The sequence below is a fragment of the Triturus cristatus genome, chromosome 2_2 (genome assembly GCF_964204655.1).
Source record: "Triturus cristatus chromosome 2_2, aTriCri1.1, whole genome shotgun sequence".
Taxonomy (NCBI): Eukaryota; Metazoa; Chordata; class Amphibia; order Caudata; family Salamandridae; genus Triturus; species Triturus cristatus.
In genome coordinates this window covers 833765568-833792320 of record NC_140582.1, presented here as the reverse complement: position 1 = coordinate 833792320, position 26753 = coordinate 833765568, and the positions used below count along the sequence as shown (strand labels likewise).

Sequence of the window (26753 nt, the reverse complement as noted above, 5' to 3'; positions counted from 1 at the left end):
TCGGGAAGGGAGTGGAACGGTGGGATGAAAGACCGAGCCCGCACCCTTTCATAAACAGACGGTGCTGCTTGGTTTTCTGATGGAAACAGGGGAATTGCGCGGAGTGCGAGACAGTGCCTCACACAGCCGATAGAAGTGCTCCGATAGAATTGCTCAGTGGGTTGAATGCAACATGTGATGTCCAACAGGTCACTAGATGGCATCAGAGAAAGACCGACTAAGCTTGCCATCCTTCAGAGGTTGACAATGAGTATAATTAAATGGAATGATAGTAACATTTCTTGCCTCTGGCGCTTAGTAGCAAAGATAATGGCGGCATCGTGATTCCCACTAACTATAGGCCACCCCCCCCAGATCTGGTTTGCAGCTTTGTTCATGGTACCAACCCTTGTAGGTGCACTGACAGCATTTAGATAAATCACGTTTTTAAGGAATGTTTTGAAAGTTAACTTGCTTTTCAGGACGGTGGGTGTAAAGTCACATGTCCAGCAGGACGCTAGAGTTTGTTTGCTCACTTTAGCTTTATAAAAAATCTTGGAAACAGTTTTGCTAAGAAAATCGATTTCCCATCTAAGGCTTTGTGGGGCAGTTGCAGCATTCCCATTCAACGAGGTCCTGTCCACTCCAGACTACTACTCGCACTGCTCCGACGCACGTGCACCTGGCGCGCTGTTGGCGGCAGGGGAGGGGTTTTAATTGCTCAGTAGAGAAGAGTAAGGCATTGGTTCCATCGCGCGCGATCAACACCATGGCCTCTGCAGTGCTGGTACATTTTTTGCTCTTCAGCACCGTTTTCGTGGACAGCTCCCTGAAATACTGCACGTGTTATTTCTACCTCTGTTTACACTCCACACAAGTGATTAAGCACGGGCACATGCAACTCTTGTGAAATCAGACTAGCCACACTTGTATTAAAAGGCATCTGATGTTTCTCCACACATACATACATGCGATGTATACCGGCGTGAGGTTCTTATTGTAAAGACTGGTGATGATTTTATATAATTTTCAAAGTCCTGTCCGGAACTCAGCAGGGCACAGTATTGGTATCAGTGGTGGCCGAGCTGACAAAAATTCAACAGGCGATAGCTTCTAATAAGTAAACAGGGGTCTGAGAGGAATCCTGAGTTTACCTTTGGTAGCTTGCCACTAGCAGCAAGGTCTTCCTCGCACGAGGTACGTAAATAGCAACAGTAAAACAACATTACAGTTATCAAATAATCGAGTTAACATTTCTGAAACAATGAAGTTGAAAATAACACAAGTTAATGATTCAAAGGACATCTGCACCTGCATGCCTACATTAGAATGTACGCACCAGGATTTATACAATTATCAGAAAACATTCATAGAAAACAATGCAGAACTAAAACAAATCTCGTGTAATCCAATGTGGTGTGTCTGAGTAGGTGGTCCTAGCCAGTCTCCAGGACCAGACAGGGAAGGAACACAACCTGGTCGAGGTGCATACCCTTCCCAGGGCAAAATGCTTTGCATGATCCATATTTAGGTACCTTTACGGCCGACCAGTGATGGAGCGTGGTAGGGTAAATGGCGGCGGTTCAAACAGGTTTGAAAGTTTGACTTTTTGTCGTAGGGGGTAATTTAAAGTTTGCTAGGAAATTGTGGTAAATTAGCAATGATCTCGTCCCCCCACCCCCAAATTCATGGTTCCCCTGCTAGATTTAGAGTAAAGACAAGTGTTGTGCTTAAATCAGTGGAGTCTCTGATGACTTCTCCAGCATAACCCTTTGACCTGATTGCATGACCACCACAGAGCACTAGGTCAAAGTGTTGTTCACTCTGCCCTATTCAGGGCTGGACAACTGCCATTTGATTTTCCTACTAAGGACAACAAATCAAATCATGCCAGTTCCAGGTTGGGTAAAAGCATTGCGGATCCCACACACAGGAATAAAGTTTCTTAAGCACTCAGGCCATTTTTATGTTAAAAAAATAAACTCTTGTTTGGGAGTTTGTTGAAAACAAGGCATTTTGACTACTGAGCAAAACAGATTTGGTGCCTACATAGCAAACTTCTGTTCCTTCATAGAAATTGCAGCAGCAGTAGCTCATCTGTAGCCACGGAGATGGTTACCTACTTGGCACGGACCTCCAAATGTGGTGGTGGGGGGGAATGGTGGGGGGGAGGTGGGCTCTGTCTAGGGATTGAAGGCCATAGCCTCTGATGGGCTGGTGCCATGAGTTTCCTAGCCTGCTTTCTGGAAGTTGTAATCTGTCCGCAAGCCAAGGTTCCACAGGATCCGCAGAACTCTGGAAACTGTTACCAACTTAATCATGTCTCCACTTGGTATACCTTGGTGCCATGATGTGCTCTTGCGATTTACATCTAGAATTTAGGCTTGAAGTCGTGGCCAGGTAGGACTCCAAAATGCTGAATACCTATTATTTTCAATTTTGCTAGAACCATGCATCTTTTGGCAAAATGCTACATTCAGGAAAAAAACAATAAATCTTGTCTGGAGACAATGCTGTTTTGTTGGGTAGACATGATATATTGTCCCAGTCCTAAAGAGACATAACATTTCAAAGTCCTAGCTTTTCTCAAAAGTTCTATAGTTTGTATCTTGGAACTCCCCAAAATGACTAAACTTCCATTGAATGCATTTTGGAAAAAAACACAGGTCATGGGCCGAAGGAGAAAAAAGGACACAAGATATTCTAACACAAACATAGCTGTTTTTTCCCCCCAAGTGAATATAGATCCCTGTGTCTCTTCAATGTTCCATACGTTCACAGGCAAATAAGTTAGACAGTAGGCAGGTTCCCTCTGGATAACCTGGCTTATATTTGTCCTTGTGGTAAATGCAGTGGAATAATTCCTTTAATATTCATAGCAGCCTTCCAGGTCAGAGGTTCAAGTCAAATCAATGGGTACCCCTCCTCAGGCCTTTATCAGGCAGATGTGAGTTCTTCCACTTTGCATCAGTAAGCCTTCAATTCTTTCCTGTTCCTGTAAGCTTAGCGCCTTAAGAGTGTTTGCAGCTGTTCCTTTTAGATATTATTAACTACGTTTGGCAAAATACTGTCAACAAAGCAAGCTAGAATTCAGACACAATCTGCTTCTGTCTTTTAGAGCACCATGACACAGTGCTTTAGACCCTCAACAGCTACTTTCGGTCAGTTATACGTTATTCCCACTGGCAAACTAGCAACCGAGAGCATCGACAGGAATCCCTCTACCAGGAGGGGATGTCTTGAAATGTAGATATGGAGTGGGATCCATTGGTATGGTTTGAAAAGAAGAAAAAGATGTGTCTAGAGAAAGGTTAGGTGTCCCTCACATCTTCACAAACATTAGGTCAACATGTTTCAGCCTACTTGCGCCCATACAGGTCAATGGCTTTCGTCAGGACTGTGAGATTGATTTAATCCCTGTTCTGTGTCATTAGGGATACTTTCCCCTGGCCTGGATTGTAACAGGTATATTCACTCTGTGAAGATGTAGGAGAAAACACTGCCCTCCAGACCGCCTCCCCCTGCAACCCATGAGGTCTTGCTGCTAACATAATAAGGTACAAGCATGCCTGATATATTTACTACATTCTTGTTTATACAACATCAACAATACGACATCTGTTTACAAGTGTAAGTGAGTGTGAGCATAGATCTGCTTACCTCTATAGATAGTAGAAAGTTGTCGTTTTAGGCATTTCACACTGGTAGTAAAAACAACAGCATGCCCTAGATAATATTCCAAGTAGCTGGGCCTTTCGAAAATTTGAAGCTTATGTACCACATTACACGTGATTTTCTGACAGCTTTTGGAAAAGGTGATTCTACATCGGAGTTCTCCCTTCAAAAAATGAACTAGTTGGCTGAGTTTTACATTTTATGCCCTCTTAATTAGGAAACCCACAACGTCATTATTTTAACAGTGTTCATAAAAGAGAGTATATCTCTTTCTATCGCGCTTTCACCGCATATTGTGCCATGCACACACAAATGGTGATGTTGTTTACCTCAAGTGACTAGTTAATTAAGTGGGCCTACAGCGTTACAAGAATGCATGAAATGTTGATAATGAGAATAGTATAATTAAGAATATGTGTATATTTTACATTGTACCTTTCTTCTTTCTTTAGAGGAGGGCGGTGTTTTCTCCAACATCTTCACAGAGGGAATATACCTGTTACACTCCAGGCCAGGGGAAAGTGCCCTACTGATACTGCGTTGTCCCGCTTCTTATTTCCTACCTCACACTAGTTCCAGCTAGGGCCAAACCCCAATGCCACCAATATCAAAGCGCTATCAAACTCTTTCTTTTTTTTTTTTTTATATTTTTTATTTTATTTTCACCATCACTTTTTTCCAATCATCATTACAAAGCAACATCGTACAATATTATACAACATTTTTCTCATGTTCCAACATCCTGACGAGTAGCTTTATCTTCTTCAGCAAAAACTGCGGCGAGGCTACCAGAAAGTTCAATAAATCTTCTATGTTCAAAAATACAACCCCCAATCAATGAAACGTATGCAATTCTCCCCCCCCCCCCTTGTTAACCAAAGCAAGACCAAGTATTATAATCAAAAATTATGGGTGGGGTCTCTCCAACCTGGCCTTCCAATCGGTAACTGGGGGCCAAATACGTTTACCCAGTTCCTTAGCCTTTCACCCTTTCTTCTCGTAAAGGGCTTTTTCCAAACTATAAATAGCTAAGAGCCGTGATACCCATTGTTGAAAGGTAGGAATTAGGATCCTTCCAAGCTGCTGCAACACGGATCCTAACAACCGTCATAGCTAAGAATAAAAACTCATAATGGGCTACTTGGACACCAACCCTGCCTACGCCTAGAACCAACAGTTCATTGGTTAAACTGATTTGGATCCTCAAGGTTTGTCTCATAAACTGCTCAATTGCCTATCAAACTCTTTCTAGGCACATTTGCTATCCCTATCTGTGGGGAGGATCACTTCCAGGTCGACGAGGTCCCTTCCCTTCAAAGCAGGCAAGAGTACTGGATGCTCAGGTGAAGGGAGACATCATACCAGAAGGGAATTGAAGAACAGGAAGGCCTTTGCCTGAGAAGGCTTTGATCAGTGTCAGAGGTTCTCTTCTTACATCAGAAGTGAGGCTGTGTGAACGACCCAAATTCCATATAACTGGCCACGGGGGCCCCAGTGCAGGAAGGAGATTAAGGCTACAAATTAGTTACTTTGAGGACTGCAAATGTGAAAACATGAAAAAGTCTTCTTTGTGAAAAACATAAATATAGATCATAGTAAATAATGAGTTAATTTGTTTCTTATCTAGTTTTATGGCTGAAGAATTATTTTTCTACCTATTTCCTAAAATGAGTTATCAAAACCCAAGATTTAGGAACATACACAGTTTCATTATTGTGCTGCTACTGCTGCTATCATAACACTTAAGATTTTATAATATCTTTTTAATTGTAAGTGTATCCTTAGCGTACATTTCAGGTATATGTACAGGACAGCTGAACCACATTTTTTTAAGACACAAATACAGCTGACTAAAACAGGGTTATATCTGGCATTTTAAATGTAAAATTGAGTTCAAGTTCATTTCGAACAACCAGGCCTAGCCTAGTGTGCTAAGAAGCAGTTTTAAAACTCCTGTTGCAGGGTTTCCTCCTAATGTGAGAGGAAAATGCCTCTCCAACAGACATACTCCATGAATTTCATATTAAAGTGAACATTTGTGTGAATTTTTGCAGCTAACGGGATTTTTTTTAAATGGCAACGTAAAAAAAATGGTTTTAATGTTGTAGGAAAAGTCATATGCAGTAAGCCTGGGCAAAGCACTACGCTACGCTTGCGTAGTTCGCGAAGTTTGCGCTACTTTGCACTATGCGAATTGCATGTAGCACAGTGCAAACACGCGTAGCGTAGTGCAGTGGTAATTTTTTGCTTGCTCGCGGTCCTCAACGTCAAGTTGGCGACCGCGAGCAATCAAAATGACATCCCGGCGAGACTTCTTCCTCGTTCGCGATCAGCAACATCAAGTTGCCGATCGCGAGCATGGAAAATAAACCTGCCGGCGAGCTTATCAACGCAGAGAGGTCAGGTTTCTCATTGCGAGTGGTCGCGTATGCTCGCAACCGCTCGCGATGAGAAACTACCAGTCCACGTTAAGAAAGCTGCTGCTCAAGTAGAAATCTACTCGAGCTGCAGAAAACGACCTCTTGCACTGTGCAAGATGCAGTTTGCACTGATTGCACGGTGCGGACAAGCATCCGGCACTGTGCAATCAGTGCGAACAGCATCTTGCACAGTGCACTACGCAGTTTGCGAAGCTACGCGTAGCTCGCATAGTGCGAAGTTCACTTCGCGTAGCGCTACTTCGTAAACTACGCCCAGGGTTAATATGCAGTCGGGGATGTTGAAAGATCCTCACTGCCCAGAAGTTCAAATAACAGGTATTCAGCTACATGTGCTGGGGACACTGCTTGCCCCAGCCTTTAAGGTGAAGCGTGGTGGATGGGTAATGTAACAGGGCTATGTGCACTGTTAATGACCATCAGAGTGGGAGCAACCTGCCTTCAAAGGACCATACCATTTTAGCAGATTTTCCCTCTAAATTGGGGCCTTGGGCTGCGCGGCCAACCAGTAAACCAATGACTTCCCAATTCACATTGTGTTCTTCAGCCCACCACTCTTTTTAGAGTATTGATTAATTATTCCTTCCACAGACTGACTTAACTAGCCTGAGAGCATAAATGGCAGCCTGCTGCTTTTGTGACCACACATCTGTTGAGCTATGCTTGGGTGCAGAGGAGAAGTTACCAGTATGGATGTGACACCTAAATGAGTCTTGACTTACTGATGATCTCTCTCTTGAGCACCTGAAGTAGAAAACAGCCTGCTTTCTTCACTCACAATACAAGTTTAGTGGACTCTCGGATGAATCATTGGGAACAATGCGAGCAGGTTCTGAGTGGGAGAGGTAAGGCTTACCTCAATGCTGCAGATACGGAGTGAAGGAGAGTGACTATTTATCTGAAAGTACCAGTGGAGAGGTACTTGCATACAAAAGAGTCTGAAATCCTGCTAGAATTGGAGTGAACTGAACTGTACCTAAAACATATGGTAATAGAAAAGTCAAGAGTCATGTGTGTGGTATCTGAAAGGCAAGTGCACACGTGTGGAGACAAATCCAGGGAGCTTCTATATTGGTTGGCGAAGGAAAGTAAACATGTGAAAGGAGAGTCTTAGGGCTGGTACTGGAGATATTGAGATAGCATCAGCATTTAATGGCTATTATATACTAATATTAATATTATATATGACATACTTCAAAATAAGTGTACTCAAGTCAAGAACTTGTAGACTTCATGCAAGATCTCCCAATGAGAAAGCTCACCAGGGTAGGGCAAGACTCATTGGAAAGAATATTCCCGGCAAAGGAGATCACTGAGGCGTTGGAATAGCTACAGTCTGGCAAGACTTCTTTTGGACCTTTTAAAAAAAGTGGGCCAGCAAATCTGCTCCTCATTTGCTAAAAAGTATACATGAGTTAATAGGTGGCAGCTTGCTTCTCCAGGATCTAAGAGAAACTTGTAATTAAAGTGATTCTTAAGGTTGGTGTGCAAAACAATGTATATGCCTTCCATAGGTAGCGTTCACTAATAAATAATGAGGCCAACGTCTATGACAAAGTTCAGACTTAAAACTCTTGGGAGTGATCAGGTTGATAGTCCTTTCTGACCACAGTGGTTTTATGACTAAGGAGTCCATCTATCATAACACATTTACAACACATATTGCATTGGCACACAGAATAGAAAGTCCATGACTATTATCAGGGTTGACATTGAGAAGGCATCTGCACTCCTTCAAAAACAACAATTGGTCTAAAATTCTTGAAGAATGTGAGGCTCGTACATACACAGCTGGTGACCAGAGTCATAGTAAACAGAGTTTGGGAAGATTACTTCTGATCAGGAGGTGTCCCTGGTACTGTTGCCCGTCATCTTTGTTGTGGATATAGAGCTGCTAGTAGTCAATTTAGAAGCATCCTATTTGATAGTAGTGTGTCCCTTGATGTAGAAGATCTTATATCTTTGTGTCGGGATGATCATGTCCTATATCTGAGTTATTTTAGATGGTCCGGAGCTTGGGTGATTAAAATACTATGGGCTTCATTTACAATACTTTGATACACACTAGCGCAGCAAGCCTTCCTGCTGTGCTGCCGTGCGTCCAAAAATAAAAGGGCAGGAATACTCCATATCTACAAGATACAGCACATTCCTAAACTTCTCTCATGTGCCGGCACACAAATAGCAGCTGTGTGCCAGGGCAGACACCCGTGTGTCATTTTGCAAGGGTGCCTGCACTGAGGGAAAGATTGGTTTTTTTGTGAAGGAAGGGACACCTTCCGGCACAAAAACAATCATTAAAGGCATTTTCTTCTTTCTATGCACACTGCAGAATGCAACACACATAGAAAGAGGAAAATATGATGAGAAATAAAAGTATTTCTATTCTCCTCATTTTGCCTCCTTACGCCTGGGAGGCATAGGATTCTGACACATTCCCAGGTTTACAAAATGTAAATATGGGGATGCGTCAAGTTCCAGCCACAGCCCGTATAGGGCGTGCCACCGGGGGATGACATGGGGCGGGGGAGGGGCAGAGTAGGGGGTTGTAAAATGCGGCAGACAGACGATTTCAGGTAACGAAAAAAAAAACGAATTTTGTTGCGCGCGCTGCATCACATTTTGCGATGCAGCGCACGCAACAAAATTTGTTTAATTTTTTTTTTTCGTTACTTACCTGAAATCGTCCGTATGACGCATTTTACAACCCCCCACCCTGCCCCTCCCCTGCCCCACATCACCGCCCAGTGGCACGCCCTATACGGGCCGTGGCTGTCAAGTTCAATGACTTGCATGGGAACACCCACAGCAACAGCCAGGTAACTCCCCTTTCACTCAGAGTTATGTGTGAAAGGTAAACATAATCACAAGGCCATTAAAAATCACGTAGGGTGTCTTTACATGGCCTTATAAATATGGCCAATCCCATTGCGCTGCCCGTGCGTCAGTGAAAGTGACGCACAGGTGGTGCAATGGGCTTGTAAATAAGCCCCTATATATCTTTAAGCAATTTTTGAGGTTCTAGATAAAATGGTTGAAAAAGTTTCTTCTTCCTATAGTGGAGTTGGGGAAACAGATGCTGCTTGGGCCCCACTTCTTATGGTAGAATCAGTAGGCTTTAAATACCCTGAGATCTTTTTGACACAGAATGTCTTGGTGCCTAATATAGTTCTGCAACTCTGGTATCTCGAGCAGGACTTGACTGTGTAGCAGACTCTACCCTTTTTCATAATAGTTAAATTGCCCCTTTTTACATTGATGTCTCTTCCTAAACTGCCTTAGGTGCTACACAGTTATTCTTCTCTAGTTCTAAGCAAAATCGTCTATGGCCTTTATGACCATGTTTACATTTTTCTCTGGAAAACAGTGACCCGTGGAGGGTTCTCGGATGAGTGTTCTAACCCTACTTTAGCTGGCATGCCGGGAATGACAGATGTACAATTGTAATATACTGCTTCAATTTTGTGTTAAAAAACTGGATATTTGACTCTCAAGCCTGATCAATTGGCTGTTGTAGAATTCTGGCCTATAGCAGGGATAACCCCCTTGAATTTATGTTGTGGTGAGCGACTTACAAGAAACCTTCCTCCGGCCACGCAGACCTCGCTGCACATTTCTGTTCAGAAACATAGAAAAGGAATAGTGGAATGGGCTGACAAAGGAAATGCCATTGTGGTGCAGAGCTCAACTTCAGCAGAGAGTAACCTGGTAGGGTTTTCTGGGTCCAGACTGTAGTGGAACCCCTAAACTGGGCATGTGGTGCTGTAGGGGGTAATTACCTAATTTGCTGAGCTGCAGAAAGCATATCAGCTTCATAGCAGCCACCTGTAGAGGCTTGCTATGCTCATAGCCCGTACCTTCAGAATGGAGACACCATCCCAGACCTTTGCCCCCTAGAAACCAAGCTGATGATAGACAGTCTTGGTAATCATGTGATATCAGGTCTGTTGGAATTTTTTAATACTACCAATACCTTTGAGTGCTTCAAACATACATGAGAGTTTTGGGAGAAAGAGTGGAGGGAAGCCCTAGTGGTGCATAGGGGTAGCCTGGTAGAGATTGCATCAATGTATTTAATGAATAGGATTCACTATACGTGGGAAAACCATGGAGAATGGCACTCGATGCATCGCCTGAGTGCACTGTTGGATGAACAAGGGGACTAACTGGGTACAAGATGGGGATATGCAGTCATGCAGCATTTCTGGGTGGGCGTGGCGGAAGTCATATTAAAGGCGGTAGGCTGCAAAATTGTGTTCAACCAAAAAAAGGCATTGTTGGAGGCGCTGGATGAGTTAAAACGCGTTACATCAACCTGTTTCTAAATCTGAGACTGCTGCTAGCCAAGAGTGCCATTACAGATACCGGCTGGGCATGGCTTGAGGGCATGGACTAAGAACAGGGAGAGAATGATGTGTGGTGCTTCTTGGATGGCTCCAAAAATATCAAAAGACCGCGATTTCATGCTTCAATTTGGCGTCTGAGTTCCTAACCACTGGTTTGTGGCGTCAAGCCAAGAGTCGTCTAGCTTTCCGAAAGGGGAGGGGACCCCTCACATTTACCAGTAGCTTGTAAATATGATTTTTGTGTGAAATGGGAGCTCTGTGGACACGATTGCTGTCTTATGTTTGCACTTATTGGACTTGTATTTCCAGCTGGAAACGTCATAACATGTATATTAAAAACGCATATAAAAGCTCTCCAGGGCTTAACGTAAAAAACCTCAGCGGAAACAGAGGAAAAATGCCTTTCCAACAAAGAAAATAACACATTTTTTTGTATAAAACTCTGAAGGCGTACAAAAACAGTTTAAAGCACTGTTATTCTATGCGGATACAGAAAGATTAAGACATTGTGGGTTGGAGGGGAAAACCCAAAATGTATAGGGTACATGATTCCTTGATCAAGGCTGCATTTTCAGTTCCTTTCCTAGTGAATTTCCCCTGACAATGATTCAAACGCTTAGACAGTCTTCATCAATAATGAATAGGCTTCCAGACTCTTTAAAAGCCATAATGGTTCTACTAGACATTGCTTTAGAGAAGCCAGCTCTAAAAACCAGCCCACACCTCTGAAGCGACAAAACTATCCCTTCTCTGGGCGCAAAGTTAAGCTGTAATTTTCATATCTGTTTTCATTCCGATTAACACCAGTATCAAGTGAGATGATGAATTTGACTTCTCATTGACAGATGCGATTCAGGTTTGTTCTGCTGTCAGCATTCCACAGTCAGGAGGTACCAGGCCTCGCGTATTCCAATTAGTGCTGTCTTTGACTATCCCATCAGGGGACCTTGTGTCTATTTTCCTTGCATGTATTACAATCTGGCAGTCTTGTTTCACCACAGCTTCTATCCATGCTTTGCTTCCTTTCCCCTTTATCATTGCTATCTTCTGTTCTCCTCTAGCCCTCGTCCACTTTATTCCTGCTCTGCGTTTTTTCTTTCTACCATTTCTCTCTTTGCTTGCCTCTGCCTCCTCTTCAATACTTGCCTGCTTTATTCCCGCTATTGCTCTCTCTTCCCTACAGCTGGTCTATCTTCTCTCTCCCTCCGTATATGATTTGTTCTCTTCTGTCCCTTCTGTCTTGCTCTCTTTTATCTCTCTTTAGTCCATTCGTTTGACCCACCAAAGCAATGACTGCGCCCCCTTTGCTACCCAACATGATAAGCCACACTGTTCTGAAAGAATTATGGGGTGTGAGACTCCTCATATGTCAAGGCACTTCAAAGTAAAAAAAAAACACTTGAGCAAGCTTTTAACCTTTAATCAAGTTTCTTGTAAAATCAAACACATTTCTTGTAAAGTGCGACTACTCACCTGTTAGAGTGTCAAGGCACTGAGTGGGGGAGGGGGATCTGCGGTTCAGTAGAAGAGGCAGGTCTTGAGGTCCTTCCTTCCTGAAAACCTTCTGAGCTATCATGTAAACTGGTGACAATGTACTTGGATGCGTTTCAAATTTGTAATCTTCAGATCAGTAACTAGAGGAAATATGTTAAGATTTGAAGAGTTTCAAGAATGTTATTTAATTCTTTAAACACTTCGTACTTTCCAAAAGCAACACAATGATTATCTTGTCAAAACACAGTGTCAGTCTGGGATTATTCCCTCTGGTTGCCATTTAGTCTTGGAGGTTGGGAGTTAGGTGCCTTCTCCTTTGTGTAGCTCTACACCGCAATATAACTGCTTTGCACGTAAAATAGCTTTGAATATGCACCGTCGCCAAGGTGTGCGACTTTGAACAACAAAATTCGGATTGGAAGAGGAGCTTTCATGCAAGGTGCATACCCTGAAGCTAAACATTTCTGGCATCCCTCCTTATTCGCCCGATTCACAAAGGTAAACTTAGACATTTGGTCTAAATTTAGACCAAACGTTTAGGTTTCCCTTGGTGAATCGGGCCTGTTTGATTCTCGTTTTATCGGCTTCGAGAGGATAAAAGGTTGAGTATCATTCAGGATGACTGGAATATGCGATGTAGTTGTCATGCACAACTTTGCCAAAGCGGCATCAACCACCTGAACTGTCTCATTTGTTTTGTCAATTGGTATTCTCAGGCTAGCAAGCTACTGTACCTTCACATTGATTTTGCTAATATAATAAGAAGCATCCCTCAATCAATCAATCAATCAAAGGGTTCACCCTGGGGGTCTCCAGGCACTGGGTCTTGACGTCCTTGGTCAAAAAGCCATGTCTTGAGCTTCCTCATGAATTCTTCCAGTGAAGGGCAAGTGCCAAGGGGGAGCTCATTCCAGGATTTGGCGGCATGGTAGGAGAAGGTGTGACCTCCGCAGTGGTCCACATCTTGGAGGGGGTTGTGGGGGAAGGGCGAGGGAGGTGGAGCAGAGTTCTCAGGTGGATCGATGGAACATCAGGCGGTTGTTGATGTAGGCGGGTCTGGAGTTGTGGAGGGCCTTGTAGGCATGAATCAGGAGCATGAAGAGGCATCTTTTCTCTATGGGAGACAGTGGAGGGCTCTGAGGTGGGGGAGTGCTTGTTTTCCTAGATAGGATAAGGATGTGTCTTGCTGAGGTGTTCTAGATGGTCTGGAGGCGGTTGAGTAGTTGCTTGGTGGCTCCGGCGTAGAGTGTGTTGCCATAGTCGAGATGGCTGAAGATGAGGGCTTGGTTGCCGGTCTTCCTGGTGGAGATGGGGATCTATCGGAAGATCTTGTGAAGCATGCGGAGGGTGATGAAGAAGTAGGACGAGACAGCATTGACTTGGTTCTTCATGGTCTGTTGGCTGTCCAGGATGATTCCGAAGTTGCATGAGAGGCTGGCTGGGGCAGGCACGGGGTCGAGTGCGGTGGACCACCCGCCATCACCCCAGGGGGAGGGGTTGTTTCCGAATATGAGTACGTATGGCTTGTTCGAGTTGAGCTGTAGGCAGTTGGCGATGTCTGACATGGTGTTCTGGAAGCTGGCTCTGGTGGTGTTAGTGTCTTCTGAGAGAGAGAGGATGAGCTGTGTGTCATCAGCTTATGAGATGATGAGTCCGTGGGTGCGGAAGATGTCTGCAAAAGGTGTCATTTAGGTATAGAAGAGGGTGGGGCTGAGGGAGGAGCCCTTGGAACACCTCAAATGATGTCCTTGGGTTCGAAGGAGAAGGGTGCTAGGTGGATTCTTTTCATTTGGCCGGAGAGGAAGGAGGTGATCCATTTGAGATCGCTGCCTTCGATGTGAGCTAAAGAACGTTGATGGATTTAACCCAGATCTGTGACTGGGGGTGAGTGTCTGAAAAGTTTCAGCACTCTGTCCATCATCTCTTTGTGTTTGCTTTGTTCGCCCTCAGTTGGCAGGCTATGCCCAGACGTGGGTCCCTTGCTCACTTTGCCACAGGATTCAAGCCAGCCTTGCTGATGAGGAGTGTTACCCCGAAACCGGTCCCAGGATGCTTGTTGACGGTTCAGGGAAGACCTGGCTTCGCAGTTCAGGCTGGACTGTTCCCATGGGGCACAGGGTCAAGACTGATTTGCATATAGCTGGGTCTGAACTGACGTGGTGAGGTGAGCTAAAGAACGATGATGGATTCAACCCAGATCTGTGACTGGGGGTGAGTGTCTGAAAAGTTTCAGCACTTCGTCCATCATGTCTTTGTGTTTGCTTTGTTTGCCCTACATTGGCAGGGTATGCCCAGATGTGGGTCCCTTGCTTAGTTTGCCACTGGATTCAAGCTAGCATGGCTGAAGAGGGGTGTAACCTCAAAACAGGTCCCAGGATGCTTGTTTCGGGTTCAGGGAAGACCTGGCTTGGAAGTTCAGGCTGGACTGTTCTCATGAGGCACAGGGTCAAGACTGATTTGCACATAGCTGGGTCTGAACTGAGGTGGCGAAGTGAGCTAAAGAATGATGATGAACTCAGCCCAGATCTGTGACTGGGGGTGAGTGTCTGAAAAGTTTCAGCGCTCCATCCATCATCTCTTTATGTTTGCTTTGTTCGCCCTACCTTGGCAGGGTATGCCCAGACTTGGGTCCCTTGCACACTTTGCCACTGGATTCAAGCTAGCCTGGCCGATGAGGGGTGATACCCTGAAAACAGTCCCAGGATGCTTGTTTCCGGTTCACGGAAGACCTGGCTTGGCAGTTTAAGCTAGACTGTTCTAATGATGTACAGGGTCAAGACTGATTTGTATATAGCTGGGTCCGAACTGAGGTGGTGAAGTGAGCTAAAGAACGATGATGGATTCAACCCATATCTGTGACTGGAGATAAGTGTCTGAAAAGTTTCAGCACTCCATCCATCATCTCTTTGTGTTTGCTTTCTTTGCCCTAAGTTGGCTGGGTATGCCCAGACATGGCTCCCTTGCTCACTTTGCCACTGGATTCAAGCTAGCCTGGCTGATGAGTGGTGTTACCCCGAAACTGGTTCCAGGATGCTTGTTTCCGTTCAGACAAGACCTGGCTTGGCAGTTCAGGCCGGACTGTTCCCATGAAGCACAGGGTCAAGACTGATTTGCATATAGCTGGGTCTGAACTGAGGTGGCGAAGTGAGCTAAAGAACGATGATGGATTCAACCTAGATCTGTGACTGGGGATAAGTGTCTGAAAAGTTTCAGCACTCCGTCCATCATCTCTTTGTGTTTGTAATGGAAAGGTAATGCCTGATGCCACCTCTGTATGGATGTTAGTACAGTCCAACCAGTTGCTTTCCAGATATGAGAAGTTTAAGTTATCTCTCTTTTGTGAATTGAGCGCAATTTTGGCTTGAAAGACAAAACCCAAATAATGAAACAGAGTTTGTGGTCATGTATACCATCCACAGACTCAAAATCAATTATTTGGGATGCTACAAGGTGGTATAAAATATTATTTACACAAAACTGCAATGCAAAGTAAGAGTAAGTGCATTTTTGAGTATAAAAGAGTCTGACCACTCACATAAATGTGCTGTGACCTTTAAATGATGACCATTAAACGAAATCATACTTCATAAACAGACAAATATGTACAAATAAACTGAATAAAATGAGCATAACATATTAGCTTTAGTTGGTAATAATTTCTTCCAACCCAGTAGAAAGCACAGTTAGGTACGTTATAATTGTGTGGTAAAAGCTGAGAAGTTGTCACAACCACATATGAAAGATAAAATCAGTGTTAACAATGTTGCTATGTAGGATTCTACTTTTGTAATGTACTTATTCGCCAGGATTGATTTATATGAGGACACATTGATTTATGTAAGTGAATAACGTATACAGATTTAAAATGAGAAGTGATAATAAATCTGCAGTAAGATGTGCTGATCAAGAATCCCATACAGTGAGGCATTAAAGGAGCATGCAACACACCACACTGCAAATACGCTTCAAGGTTATTCAGGGTGCATGGAAACATTCGCATGATAGAGACTGAGAAAGGTGCCTGCACCAATGTTGAGAGTAAGAAAGGCGTCTGCACCAATGCTGAGACTAAGAAAGGCGTCTGCACCAATGTCGGGAGTGAGAGAGGCATCTGCACCAATGTCAATATGTTAACAAACCCTGGACAGACAGGATGAACCTTATATGACTGAGTAGTTTGTCTACTATTTGTTCATACTTTTTAATGCTTATTGCATGGCAGGGTACACGTGATATGAACTTGCAGGGTATACTTAAAATGAGCTGGATGAGATGGTTAATTCCTATGTAGGTGTTCCTTGAAGAGTATGGCTCTGTGAGACGAAAGATCCGAACTTGCTTGGGTGACCTTGACAGCTGACCTCGGAAAGGTATACCTGCTACGGTTAATAATTGATTGCTTGTATTTTGCAGTGGTTCTTATTAATCTACCTAAAGGAGTGATATATCAAGCTTGACTGAAGGATATGTATCAGTTGAGAGTACGAGTCCTCTACCCTCTCTTATAGGGGAGAATTAGGAGGAGAAAGAGAAACAGGACCCGGCTGTCAGTGTGAGCAGGTTTAGGCTCGGGATTTGTGGCCTTCGAGGTCTTTGTAAGCGTGGTTAAGAGAAAAGTAGCACAAGTCTAAGACTAACTATTGCCAGATATTAGATATTCCATCATAAGGGAAACTGGTTCCTTGGCTTTCTAAATGAACCTGTGATTGGTCCCCACACTGGCCGGGAACTGGCAGAGAATCCCTGGATTTTGGGGAGTGTAAATGTAGCAGTAAAGGCAAATCAGAAGAAATTACATACAAAAAATCCTGCTTGACTTTAACTAGGGATTTGAGGGAACCGAAAGGGAAGAAAAACAAAGTGGAGGAATTAATGTCAAGGTTTTGAGCTTAAGGGCAAGCAGAGCACCAAACATCTAAGCGAACAGTTGACAGGCAGCTTCCTTACTGGGTAAAAGGTAGTAACTAAATGTTTCATACTACCTATGTCAGAAATGAACAGTTGACCTGAAAATGAGTATCTCGATGCCAGATAATGGTCCAGACTATCTTCCCAGCGTTCACTACTCACTCTTCCAGAGTTCCAAATGCTTTCCTATGCCAAAACTGCATAGGAACTGTGTGTGTGAGTACATAAGGGAAGTACGATAGTCTGCTTCCTTTCCCGCAAATGTAGAGTTCCTTCTCTAACTCGCATGATAGTACTCTGTTTCTCTGTTCACTGGTTTATTTAGCCTTTTGCAATTTTTGAGTAATGATGGAACAGAAGAGCTTTTACTATTGGCTTCATTGTGAAAATGGCAATTTATGTTCTTTTCTCACATTTTAGTTTTGCTTCTTTGCTTGTATGTTTGCATCATATTTAGAATGTTCACTTGCCTGCTAATGAGCGCTTTGTGGCTCAAGTGGGAAACTATATGGACCATATTTGTTTGGGCCAGTGCTAAGACTGATTTGCAAATGGCACAGACAGACTAATAAATAATCGACTGGAATATTACCTAGAGAGATTTCCAGTGGCTGAGATTATTTCAGATGTTCCACGCACCACTTTTGTGGTGTCTAACAGAAACGAATGGGACAACTCTAGGGTATATTCCTCAAACTTTGAATCTGAATCATGTAACTGACAAATTGTGGATCATTGACTTGTGATTTTGTAGTTAATTCAGTTAAAACATACCGTCTGCAATATAGTTTGCTTCAGCCCTTCTAAAGAATAGATCATTTGTTCTCCTGAAAAGTTGTAATGCGATGACTCTGTGGGTGATGATTGACACAGTGATTTCCAAATGTATGGAGTATTGAAAAGATCTGAAGGAATATTTTGATCAAAAGGTGCACTTGTGAGCCTTTGTTCCTTCTGGTGTTAAGATTTACCTAATGGAACAATGCAACGAAAAAGTTTGTTATGTGGTTGAATCAAATGAACAAAGCATGATTACCCTTACTTTTCATACACAAATGATTCCATATTTAAGTATACCCAAGGCTCTCCAAATTGAATCCTTATTTTCGTTAATCTCCTCACTGAACACGTGTGAAATACAATGAATAGAAAATGTAGCGGGAGCAGATAGTACTCCAGATCAAAAATAACGTAACTAATCAAAGCCACCACTAAACTGACTTTCAATATACACCCAGGGGGAAATTTATCAACACCTGGCACCAGGTTTGCATCACAAAAGTGACACAAACCCAGTGCAAAATGTTGTGTTGGGATCTACTTTCCGCTGTTTATACTAAATTTGCATTGGAAACTTGCCAAACAACCCAAAGAACAAAGAACTATGCAGACCTTTATGTGGGGGGGGGGGTGGATTTCATTAGTGGGATATTAAAGTTCCCATGCAACTACCTGTGGGTTTTGATGTAAATCCATATCTACTGACGTTCTGACATTGGTAGACAGGGACTTGTGTTAAAAACGTATGCCTCCTTGAGGCAGACAAAAGATTTGAGAATAGTTTTACTTTCTCAAATCTTTTCAAACCTTGCTTGTGTGCTGCACTGTACAGCACACACACAAAGTGGTAAAAGTATTAAAACATAGTTTCTGTAGTGGAAGGATCCCCTTTCAGTATAACACCTATGCTTGACAGAACACACACATCACTATGATTCAAGAGTATCTCCGTTGGTGCATGGCAGCCTAAAGCATGGAAGTGCTGGGGGAGAGAAAAACACTGTCACGTCTTCATAGATATGGCACTGTTTTTGTCTTTCTCATTGCCACAAGGCCCCTGGTGTGGTACGTCTGACGGTGGCATTGCCACTAAAGTCTTAAACCGCTGTATTATTAGGACTTAATGATACTTTTTAAGGAAAGAAAGGTGAAATCTATCTTAGAAGTTGCAATTACAGTCTTATGAATGACATGTTTAAAAGTTTGGCCCCACAGAAATGAAAGAAAATTGTTTTCTATTAGTTTAAACGTAAAACCGAACACTTTATAACCAAATTGCTAAAGACAAATAAGGATCTGGAGAGTGCTAACATTTTACTTGACCCCCCACGAACTTAAATTCAATTGATAGCATCTTTCAAAATCTTACTTCATATTAATAGCAATTGGATCTAAATACAAAGACAGAATGTTTGCCATTTGCATTAGGATCCAAATACCTAAATATTTAATGATTCTCTCTTTCCAAACATAACTGTACTGTTCAACAGGCTCTCTAAATGTACCTAAGGGCAGGTAGCCAACACACACAGTGCCACAGTGTAACATACAATATCAGCTCTCCTCACACGGTCTCCTGGTGAGGAGCCGATGTCACACTGTGGCAGGAAAATCGAGCTGAAACCCCGTGTAAATAGTGGTTTACCAGCTCGTTTTCGAGAGGTTTTGAACTGCCAACGTCAATTATGGCGTATGAAAACGTCCCAGGACACCGGCACCAGCCTCATCAAGCTGTTTATTTTGTGTGGAAGAAGTGGGTTTGGGGGCAGGTGGGGTTCAAAAGTGCCTCCTAGGGACTTCTCAGCATGAGGCCCTGCCACTTTCATAGTACAGCACGCTCCTCACACTGTGAGATTGTTCTTCAAGTTGGCAGGTATGGTACCTCTAGTTAAAGGTGAGATACTGTATTCCCAATAATTGGCTGTACATTAAACAAAATCTTGCAAAACTCAGTAATAAGGGTCATCAAGAACAGAATAGGCGTATTTAGCCCCAAAGGAGTCTCTTGCCTATGATTGGCATATAACAAAAGTTTTGTTTCCAGATCTCCATTTGTCACTCATTCGTCACATTCTGTTGTCATGTTGAATAGCAATTGTTAATAGCTTTACAACCAAGTCAATCAGAAACAATTAGATGGGGCAATGTTGTTTTATATCAATTGAAAAAAATCATTTGGTTCAGCAAGTAGCCGATTTGTATATATTTACACCCCATTGCTATACTTTTGGAAGGGTGACTCCAAAATTCTGAAGTTGCAGCAGGGACAATATCGTTGAAATCCTTCTCTACTTAACAACACTTTTGGTGTACCTTGAACCCTGTCAAAATCTATAATGCCCTCAAATTGTAGAAATATAATTCTGTTATACCTTGTGGAGCTGAGATCCATCTAGTTCTTATGCGCCAGCCTTTTCACAAAACTGTCTAATCTAACTGTCCATATTTTACTAAAGATCTTATAATGTACACGTCTCAATGATAAAGGTGTTTCATTCTCACAGTCTCACAAATTCATTCATTGTTTGGGAATCACCAGAAACACTGAAATGTAAAGACCTCAAGGAAATTAATTGAAGGGCTTGGAGGCTAGCTGAAATCAATTATATTCAAAAAGTGTTGATGGGCAAATTATTCCCTGTGATTGAATATGGTATGTCAGACCTGTCATGGGAGAGTTCAGAATATTGAAGCAATGTCTGTAAAATATTAATTTCTCTGCAGGAGGCCTAACTGAACAAGAGTTTGCTCAACAGGTGGTTATTTGGGTACTAGTGCACCCGAGGACATTTGTTTTAGGGTCCAGATTCAGATTGTTGCTAGAAAAGCTAGATCTAACTGAAGTCTATAGTTTGAAATTGTGTCATTATTAGTCTCACAGAATAGTTACAGTTCAGATGTGCATAAAATTAAATCTGACTTTGGGTTGATACTTATATAGAAAAGGATTCTGTGGAGATTGAATTGTTCACCTGTGAACCTTTAAATTAGGGAGTCAGATCTTTCTTGGAAATGTTCAGATGGTCATGATTAGCTACTTCAACTATTTTTTCTTATCATTTGAGAAAGCTTTTATGGGATAACATAATAACTAAAATACACATTACATTACAAATGTAGTGCTCAGCTTCAGATGAATATTTCAAGGATTCGTTTTCAATGATGTTCCTTGTGATAGAAAACATTAGTTTTGAATGCTCTGAAGGAGGTTGAAAGGTTGAGGCCTGGTAGCTGGAAAGTAAGATAGGACTGAATATACTTTGTTGGGTTCAAGGAATGGTTCAGCTGGTGATAAGTGTTTTTTTATAAAGCTAGTGGTCATGTGGCTACAATTTTTGGGGTTTGGGGTCAGACAGAGCCTAGGGTCTACGTCCTAATTCTACATGGTTGTATTATCTTGATCTCTACTTTCAATATATACTCTTCTTTTAACCCCATAATATACAGAGTAATGTCACAATAATTTTAAAAAGAGTTAGATGCTTGGATATATGTATGTATTATTCTGTATTACTTTGTGCTTATGTGACTGCATTTACTAAATAATAAAAACACAGTCTAAAATAATGATTCATCGACTTACTACAAAAAAATCCAGTAGTGTCTCTCCATGGGTATTAGCAAATTACACTGTGATAAGTAACTTGCCCTTGGCCTATGTGACTGCTATGTGCATGGGTCACCTTTAACATAGACGGATCAGTTAGATACCAAGCTGGACTGGAGCCCATAATCTTCCTTCCCAAAGGTTTTCAAATGGTGAAGTAATAGACACACTAGTGCATTGACGAGATGAGCAAATCACTAAACTCCTTAGTCATCATGAAATCATTTTTATCATTATAAGGAATGCTTGGTTTTCTTTTGGTATCAGGATAATGCTGCAAGAAAATCAAAAATGTAAAGGACACTAGAAGTAATGAGGTGATTAAGTTTCATGGCATATAGAAATGAATTGAACAAAGGGGAAAACATTATTCATCAGGGAGGGATAAAAGGGACTTTAACCCATAGTTAATAAAATAAAAGAAACATAATACAACCAGCAATGGAACTATGTCAAACATTTTAATCATTTTTTAGAATTAGCATTATATATAGGTGAAACCCTGTCTGTCCTCTATCGTTAGGACAGCTTTCAAATCCAAATAAATTTGCACCCTTCCAGTATATAACATGATAGAATATGTTTAACACTATAAATGAATTAATTACGTATATAGTTAAATTTGTCTCACATGTATCCTTTGAGGTCAGTCCTATAACAAACATGTGCAACAATGCACTCTGCGTATAACTTAGAAGAATGTAAACAGATAATCTAAGGAACGTAAAGAGACACTATCTTGGAGATTGTTATCATCTCTTCGTCAAATCTCTTATATTTTAGCTTGAAGGATAAGGAATTACCTGGCCTTCACTTCTTTTTCCTCTGACATTTGAAGAATTTACCATGCTTTTTGCACTCAGTCGGGTCCCCACAGGATAATCTTTCTCCTGTAAGACTACTTAAAAAGCTGCATCACAAATTGGTAATGACCACTGCTCGATAAACAACTTCCCACTTGCCTAGGGAGCAGTCTCCCTGGATCTGAGTCAGCAGTTGCCTCCTTAAGACTCTGAGGGCCAGGAAAATACCCGACCTATCTCCCAATTCTCATCTCAGGCAAGAATGTTAAAATTGGTAGTAAGGTACATTAAGACTAAGCAGAAGACAGCTCCATCTTAGACCAATATCAAACAGGTTTTAAGTTAAAAAAAAGCAGGTATTCTGCCAAAAATGGGAGGTTGCATTTGTCTGTCCTAAATGACCTAAGTGCTGGTGGCACCATCCTCCTTTTGCATCTGTAGGTAGACTGCAAAACCATTGTCATTCCCTGCTTCAACAGCATTTCTTCCATTGTTAAAATCCAGAGCACAATGCAGTAACTACAGCCTTGTACCGATTTGAATTTGCTTCCAAACTGGTAAAGTAGTGTGCTCTATCAAGTTCAATCATTTTGCCCTCTTAAACCCTGAAATTGAGCTTCGGCAATTCCTTAGATGATATATATATATATATATATATATACAATGTGAACGAGGCAGCTGAGACTGCTGAAACGCATCATACCATTGTAGCCGCATTTTGCTATAGAATAAATTTGGAGTAATGGAAACGAACCTTGGCAGTGTCGGTGCCTGTGTTTTTTAAAGTGTAACGGGAGTTTGAGTATATATATAGAAATATAAGTATAAATATATATATTCACTGAAAAAACCATAGGTTTCACACACGTTATAGTTAGGAATTAGCATTTAAAAAACCTTGCAAATTCACTTAAAAAACCATAGGTTTCACACATGTTATAGTTAGCTGGACATTTCACTCGTGAAAAACCATTGAAATTCCCCCGTTATAGTTAGTGCAGGCAAATATAACTCACGCGACCGCAATCCTCTGCTGATGACGTCAGATATTACATCACTGTATTTAGACACTTATTTACCCATGTCTTCTTCCATTAATTTTTAGCTATACATATATTACAAATATTTTTTTTTCAGAAAGACACATATGTCATCAGTGATGTAATATCTGACGTCATCAGCAGAGGATTGCGGTCGCGTGAGTTATAGTTGCCTGCACTAACTATAACGGGGGAATTTCAATGGTTTTTCACGAGTGAAATGTCCAGCTAACTATAACATGTGTGAAACCTATGGTTCTTTAAGTGAATTTGCAAGGTTTTTAAAATGCTAATTCCTAACTATAACGTGTGTGAAACCTATGGTTTTTTCAGTGAATTTGTACGGTTTTTTAAATGCTAAGTTATGTATTTATTTATTTTATTTTTTTTAAGGTTTTTCACTGTGCGCGTACCGTACACACACGGTGCGCTTCGCGCACCGCGCGCCCACGTTACACAGTTCGCAGAATTTTTCCGTTTCTATCGTACGCGCACGCTACGCGTACTCCGCGATTTTTTGCAAAAAAATTAAAGGAAATTTTGGCCCTTGGGGGTCCTTCTGGGACCCCCTGACAAAGGCTAGGAGGTCAGGAACTGTCCACCCTGCCCCCTTTTCACGTCCTCCACCTCTGTTTTTCACCCCCTCAGACTGCGAGAGACAAAATGGCGGCCGACACTTCCTGGTTTCGACCGATTCGAATGTTTACTAAGATCTAACAACCAATCAGAATCGCGCTCGCGCACGGCAGCGTGCGCGTACGGTAAGTTTTATCGTACGCGCACGGAGCGCACCTATAGATATATATGCTTTTAAATGCTATTTTCTCAGGAAATACTGAACAGATTTACACCAGACCTGCAAAAGGCACATCCCTGACCTGAGGACTACCTCTCTGCCAAATTTTAAGTAATTCTGTTCAGCCGTTCGGGCTGTAGCTTGGACTAAAGGTTCTATGGAAAAATGCATGGGGAAAACGCGTTTTGGGACCCCCCCTTTTTCTCAGCCCCCGCTTGACAAATCCCCCCGAGACATTCAGGGAAGGAGCGGAGCGGAGCGCCCCACCTATTTTGAAAATTTCGCGAGGATTCGTCAATTGGCGCCAAAATTATTCCAAATAGAATGTTGCGGATTTCCTATGGAAACACGATCCTAACTATAACTATCTACTGGCGACCGCCAGTAGATAATATATATATATATACTTGACCAACCTGTAGCCACCTTATGGACCATTTGCTAGCTATCAGATTTGAAAATGTTCCCTGTGGTACACATGTATTTTTGAAAATCCAGCAGTGCCAGGTGAGCAGCCACTGTGCTAACAATCTTGTACTACTTGAGGAAGGTGGAAGCTGAAAACCTGTAGTGAAAATATATTTTTTGTTCTTTGGTGAGTCCATCTGTTTTGAGTCACTTCTTTCTTGGACATATATGTAATCTATGCACGTATAATATGCTTTCCATGATGGAAAACTTGAACATGCACCTTACAGCCCGATGCACGCCAGGTGTGTAACTGGCACACCCATAAATACAGCTATCCACAGAAATAACTGAATACGTGCCACTCTGGGACAAGTAGTGCATAGTTAATTTTAAAAGCAGTACCACAAAAAGATGGGGGACACATTTCAGCTTTCGCCTTCCACTCACAGGTACATTTGATAGTGCAGTAGCTGATAGTCAAAAAAGACTCACCTGTCTGCCACAAAATTCCCGAACATGAAAACAAAATATACCATGTTACAATAAAAATGTAAAACAGACAATGTTCATGGCTGATATATGGCAAACAATGTTTTATCTTTCACACTTAATGTGTAGTTGCCCTGAAAATTATCATAAGTACGACATATAGCTACAATCAAGTCCATGTGGGATAATGCTAGATTTGCAGTTTTATCAAACCAACATCATACAAAACCTATGTATAATAAACTTATATATTAAAAGATAATTGTATTTTATGTTTCAACATCACAATGAAATTATCCTAGAACATGTCATCAATGAGACTTAAATTCAAATCATGCCAAAGTCTGCTAATGTATCAGTAGGTATAACTGCACCTCCATCTTTATATACATGTACATTCCCTGATCAGAGTATGGGAAATTATTAATGTTACCAATATTATACATATGTATGAAGTATGTATGCATGTGGTATTTGAAAGTGCAAACATAGCTTAAAAGCAGGGGAGTGCTGTAGCGGTCAAAGATAAGCATAAAGTCAACAAACGTTGTTGGTTTGTGTCAGTGTAATGCATTGTGATGTAGTGTTTGAGTTAAGAGTTTTAAGAGCACAAAAGTCCCCTGCCTAAAAAGTGGCTGTTCGCGGTGTAACGTGGCATGAATATAACTAGCTATTGATTCCACCCTAAACGGACTAATCAAGACGACCAGCAGTGCAGTTTACAGTAATAACACACTATCTTTCGAAAGCCCAATACTAACAGGAAAAACAACCCCTTTGGCTTTTTACTTCGTGGGTAGAGACACTGTTAGAAATGCAGTGTTGTCTTTGAATGTAAAGAAGTCAGTACAGTACGTTCAGAAGGTAGGTAAGGGTTAATACTCAAGTAACACTGTGCCTTAGCATCTTTTTCAGGGCACTGGCAATCGTGTATCATATTTCTGGGATATGTTTTGCCGACCAAGTTAAATGTCAGCACAGCAATATTTTTAGTTTAGTTATGCCATGGAAAATGGATTGGAAACACAGCGAGCTGCTAATGAGAAGGAACTCGGCAATGCATAAATTAATGCTTTATTGAGTTATGCATATTTCCTAGTTTTGCCATTCCACCAGAAGTAATTTAGTCTAAATAATTAAGATGTGAAAATGTACTGCACAATTTAAATGGTGCATCAACTACCTCATCCAGTACATTTACTTGCAGAGGGATGGAAGCTAACGTTCTGCTAACTCCAACATAGTCAATAAGTTTTTGATGAAATCGTAGAATGTTACTTTAAAAGCGTTAAGTTGTGCAGTGGTCCTCCCAATAATCTGCTGACGTGTATATGAAAGTGACGCTTTTTCACCATTTCCATCCTATTCATCTATTAAGTGCATGGTTATTTCTACAGATATTTTAACCAGAGCATAGAACATTATTTGTAATAATGATGCAGATATAATCTGTACTGTACAGATGACTGGAAACAGAATTGCATGATAATGCAATGAAGATAACTGTGCCTGCTCTAGGTATCCTACCCCCACCCATGGTTTACACTTTCTGATGGGATAATTACCCAACATCTTCCCGGCAGTCTTCATTTTTAGGAGTCTTGTGATTTCTTGCCACCAAGGTCTACACTACAGGCTCTATTACGAGTCTTGTGGTCTACAGACTGCCAGACTCAGGGCGCAGCGGTGGTGGTCCTCCATCCGCCCCATTAAAATTAGGGTGGTGAGACCCCTATTGCTCCATTGCAGCCGCCAGGGAACCACCGTCCTCTGGTGGTGTCGCAGCTGTCAGGAGGCCGCAATATGTGGGCCTGCCAAGCATTTTATGAGTTTCCTCTCCGATACAGTTTTCATGGCGGTTACTCCTCCATGAAAACCTTGGCAGAGAGAAAATAAATGGGCCACAGTGCCCTGGGGTGCAAGCAGAGGGGCACAGCTTGTGCCCCCCTGTATGCATGCACCACAGTTCCTGCACGGCTTGGACTTT

At 42.0% G+C, this 26753-nt stretch overlaps 1 protein-coding gene across 1 annotated transcript in view; it reads left to right on the top strand.

The window, feature by feature from the left end:
- The window catches only part of KCTD8 (potassium channel tetramerization domain containing 8), a 665589-nt gene that overhangs the window by 2580 nt on the left and 636256 nt on the right, over window positions 1–26753 (top strand). The gene's annotated exons all lie outside the window — the stretch shown is intronic.